The sequence below is a fragment of the Numida meleagris genome, chromosome 16 (genome assembly GCF_002078875.1).
Source record: "Numida meleagris isolate 19003 breed g44 Domestic line chromosome 16, NumMel1.0, whole genome shotgun sequence".
Lineage (NCBI taxonomy): Eukaryota > Metazoa > Chordata > Aves > Galliformes > Numididae > Numida > Numida meleagris.
Genome location: NC_034424.1, coordinates 10,071,370 through 10,076,574, shown reverse-complemented (window position 1 = coordinate 10,076,574; position 5,205 = coordinate 10,071,370). Strand labels below are relative to the sequence as shown.

Genomic DNA, 5,205 nt, shown 5'->3' with positions numbered 1-5,205 from the left:
GCTGCCTGGAGTTGTATCGTTTTTATTCTTCCCTTTCTCAAAACAATTTTAAATCTACAAGAAAGGTCGGAGGAGGTTACGATTCCTGACCCAGTGCTGAACTGAGGCTGCCTGTACTGTCTTTTTGATGCTCTGACCAGGGTCAGTGAACTGGGGGTTATTATTGGCTCCCTGTGTCTATGAAGCACAGCCTATCCAAAACAATTTTTAAATTACCACTGGCGTGAGACTGTCAGGAGGGATAGTAGCTGGGAATGTCTAGACTCAGCAGCCAAGACAAGCTCCCCTATGGTGGAGACACCGAGCACCGAAGGGGGTCAAAGAGAGGGGCCAGGAAACTGCCCCCGGAGCTCTCAGGCTGAAAGACAAAACTCCTGTCATGCACCCTGCAATTTGCTCCAGGGGTTTAGGCAAAGAATTTAAGATAAGAAAATCTATAGGCCTTGCAACTGGGAGATTTTTCAGCTGTTTTATTGCTTTCCATAGATTCTAAAGCCAGCTGTCTGCTTTTATGAGCTCTTTAAATCACACATCAGAGTATCTCAGCTTCAGTCACACTAAACAGTCTCTGAATTTGTTCTGATTCTTCTTGACTTTATTCTTTAAAAGTTAACAGTGAGGTACGACTTTAAGGATGTATCAAGGAATTCTGATCTTTCTGCAAAGCTACAACAGTTTGCAACTCAGGTCAACTGTCTTTTCCAGTGTGTTAAACTCCCAGCAAGGCACAGAGAGGTCATGGGAGTTCTCAAAGGTTTTACTTTCCTGTTCATCAGCTTAAACAGAATTGCTGAGGAAAAGAGATAAACCCTTTCCAAGCTTTCCAACTCAGTGTCAATGTTTCTCACCTTGGGTTTCAACTTTTTTGTTTTTCAGGAGGTTTAATCCAAAGTGTGCCGGCAACTTATTTTTTAAAGATATGTCAAAATTTACTAATACTATAACTTGCGCGTTAATTAACTCTGTACTATTTATAACAATATCTTCAAACTTTATACTGAAGGATATTTTTAATAGAAAGATGCCCTCATCAGTCAGAATATATAATAGTTGGTATTAAACTTTCTCCTCAATTTCAAACCAAATTTTGAAATGGAAATGATGTATTTTAGTGATATTTTTGAGAAGTAAGTTGTTGATAATTTTCTGAAGGGAAAGCAAAACTGTATGAAAACTGGAGCATTTTTCCTTATGCTCCTTGTTAATATTCACCATTTTCCAAAGAGACAATTTCCTACTGTTCCACTTGGCTTCACTGTCACGCTGTTTAACAGTGGATTTGGACCAACCTACATGTTACTGGGAAAACCACTTTCCATACACTTGTTTCCCAACGTTTGATTTCTCATACCGTAAAAGATATAATGTTAGGAATCATTACGGCACCTAACACAGAAGAATTCCAACCTTAGGCACGTTGCAGTTAGGCATACAGCAGATTTTGACACATGGCAAGAAGAACATCAATTTGCTTTAAATGAGGCAATTACTTTGATTAGCACTCCTGCTATAAAGCTCACTCTCTCACTGAGTAAAATGTCAGTGCCCTGTTTATCACTGAGTAGAAAACAGCCTGTTACGGCCAAAGCCAAATTTGAGTGTACATTAATTTTCATTTCATTCACTTAATATCAAATTTAATAAATGCAGCGGAAATGCTAAGTCATAGCCTGAACCAGTGATGGAGCACCTGGTGGGAAGGCAGGGCCAGCCCAGGGGAGCTCAGGTGCATGCAATGCACCTGAGTGGCAGGAAGGTGTGCCCAGTCCTCATTTAAAAGTTGGCAGTGGAGGCGAGGGTATCTTGTTGGAGATTCCTGTGTATGTGAGGTGTTCTAAAGGTAAGCAGAAGCTTTCCTTTGTTTCTGTGTCTATGGTGGTTGCATGTGAGCATACCCTCGCTTGCTGCAGCCTGGGACTTTGCTACTCTGCTGTCATTGCTGCAGTTTCCATCGTGTTACAATAACAAAAGAAGAATAACTCTAAGAGATGCTACTTCACATGCTAATGAGCTTTAAAAATATCAGTGTTGTTAGGGAAATAAAAGTCCCTATCTTGCTTTGTGCAGTAATCTTTAAGTTAAGCAATTACCCCACCTGTGCCTAATCCACAGATGGAGGATTGCATGTGATCTTATGGGATGAAAGTGGAGATACTTCCACTCACCTAGTCTCCCATACAGAAAGTCACTGGATGTGTATAGCTCTGAAGCGGTTTACAGTTGCTAAAGTCTCCCTAATCCTCTGCAGGTCACAGATAACTCACTGCTTTTCAGGTTGCATTTTTTTGTAGCAAGTGCTAGTGTGCAGCTGTGACATGACCGGTACCCTAGCAGCTGTCCTAGGGTAAGCTAGTGTAAATTGCTATGCCTTGCTGTCAGCTGTCTGCATGTGGGGCAGCACCAGTGGGGGCTGCAGGGAAGGTGGATGTTCTGGGACAGAAGATCTGTCACTCATGTGAAGTTTGAAGGCAATCTTCATCTCTTCTAATTATCTACATTGGAAAATTGAGGTATACAAAATAATTCATTTCATATTCACCACATAAAGTTAGATACTTCTATGGTCATACTTCTCCTTTAACAAGATAGTCTTGTTCCCCTGTAAGAGGCATTTCTAAATGGACTAAGCTTAGCTGGTTAGGAAAAAGTCCCTTTTGTGACCTTAAGGGAGTTTCAGCTGTGCCTGGTTAACAAGTCATTTTGTACTGGCTGACTTCAGGAACTGGCCTTCATCTGCTAGGATTTCCATCCCCAGAGGGACTACAGGCCAGTGTATCTCATATCTCCTTTTCTTACATCTCGTTTTAACTGTATAGTAAAACTATTTTTTTCTAAAGCTGTATTTTTCCTGTGAATAATCATATTTTGAACCAAGTTTTTGCTCAGTAACTCAAGTACAGGTTTTCATGGCAAAAGATTGCATTTCAGAAGAAGCAAGAAAAATCATTTGGCTTCCCTTAAGGCAAATGTTCCTAGAGAGTTATGTCACTCAGCTATGAACTGCCTGCTACTACTTTAACCTGTTAAGATTGGGGTGTAAGTGAACTTGAAAATAAGCAGTCTTTTGAGAGTACCTTCCCCCCTCACCCTGACAACTTCTCACTCATTTCATCTGTTCTGGCCACAGTTGAGCCTAACTGCTTGCATTATGGCTTTGCCACGTGGTATCATATCACAAACTTTCCTATATTTGGTAGATGAAATGTAACTTGACAAATGTACCCAACGTGCTTTTAGAAACTGGGGAGTAGTCCACTGAGTATGTGAAGGGGATGGGATTTAACTTGAGTTTAGCATCTTAGATGACTGATGTACTAGATATTTCAGTTAGCAAAACAGCTGGAAATGCAGTGGAGTAAGAGCCCAGCCAAGAACAAAGATTCCCCTGAGGTTCCGGGAACATTACTTCAATGGCACAAACTAATCTGTGACAGTTCTGTTAGTTTTGCTGAATGTATGACACCTGCAGATGGCATAAAAATGTTTTTTTACGGAAAAGGTAAATTAAATCTGCATGCAGATGGCATCAAAAGATATTTAACTCCTAACTTCTCCATTGGTTTCCCTACAGGTTGCAAGCAGAGAAATAGTTACCAAAACCATATCCCATACATATCTTTAAGGAATATTCTTCTGAATATCATAACCCACAAAATGCCATTGAAAGTTTAAATGCAGCAGCTGAACATCTGCATCAAAAATAAACATTTAAATAAAATTTAATCTCTTTAATTCAGGTGTACCGATAGCCCATGAACCCATTCACTGGAGGGTACAGAGGCAGCAAATGTTCTTGGGAATCAGAAGGAGAATCACAAGCTGTGTGGATAACCAGAACATAAAATGAGATACAGACCTCCTCGGGCCAGGTCCAGGACGTGAGAAGAGCTTCTCCATGAAATACTGATCAGGGAGAGTCATCTTACTGGCTATGATGTCCAGACTGGAGGGGAGACACCTCTGATCCCATCTTACCTTGCAGTTTCTATCTGTCTATGGCAAATCAAATAGCTTCCTATTGCTTGTGTTAAGGAACAATCCGTGTTAGTTACATTCTCTGGTTACAAAGCACCCGTATTTTCAACAGATATCATAAAAAGAACTTGTGATCAATAAGCCCTGCCTTGCCCAGGGAGCTTTGGGTCTGTCTTTTCTGCTGCTGCTTTCTCCCTACTCTCCCTCCACATTTGTATATTTGTTTGTACACAGGTTTACTGCATCTTGATTTGATTCATGAATAATATACTTGTTGGGATATCTGTGTATGTTCTCTTTCCTCATGGGCTGTATCCTGGCCTGATTTGTGTCTTCTCCTGGGCAGTTTTCTCAGTATTATGGACAGCTCAGAAATTCATTGCAGAAGATACAAAATAATTGTAGCAAATAAGAGAAATACACGACGTAAGAAAATGATTGCTTCTCTGTAAGTTTCTCACTCAAAGGAACACCATGCTTCTAGTACTGAAATGGAACTTTATGCTTTTTGCAGTGTATATTTACTCTTAATAGAATATTGAAAATTAAAAAAAACCTTATCGTGAATATCCTAAACAAAATAAGTTTAACAACAACTGTCTTTTAAAACTTAAATCTGGAAGACTTTCATGGATTTTGTACATAATGACACTTTCACACCTAAAAATATATCAAGATTGATAGAATAAAAATCGCTGTTTACAGTCAGAATATTTAGTGGGAAAAAAACTTGGATTGCAACAATTTAATATCATTCAAATTTCTGTTAAGCTGCAATATTTTCATGACTTTTGTTTATCTTCTGATGTACACAGCACTGTTATCTCATAGCAAAGCGTTCTTATTGCAGTGATAATTAAAAAATGCTTTATTTTCATAGAAGCAAAGTATCATACTACATAACATTGCCACAGCCTGTCAAAGGTATGAGATATCGTACCTTGACAGTACTTCAGTGTATTTTTATATTTAATAAAAAAAGACTAATTTTCAAACTCTTAATGGAGAATATTAAGAAGTCTAGTAGTTAGGAATTTATTCCCTACTAATTGTATTGAATGTGATTTAAGGAACATAAGTCCTATTATTAACATGCTTAATAAAAATAGCCTCTGGATTCTTATTGTGTGTGACTATTAAATTTGCACTTAAGATTCTACTTTCAAGATTAATACTAAAGAATTTCAAAAGATTTTGGCACTCAGCTTTAAGTTTTGCTAATTGCATGAT

At 38.7% G+C, this 5,205-nt stretch overlaps 1 long non-coding RNA gene across 1 annotated transcript; it reads left to right on the top strand.

Moving 5' to 3' along the window:
• Window positions 1,794-4,943, top strand: LOC110406923. The gene is made up of 2 exons (XR_002443631.1): window positions 1,794-1,840; window positions 3,738-4,943. It is a non-coding gene; the product is annotated as an uncharacterized LOC110406923 (long non-coding RNA).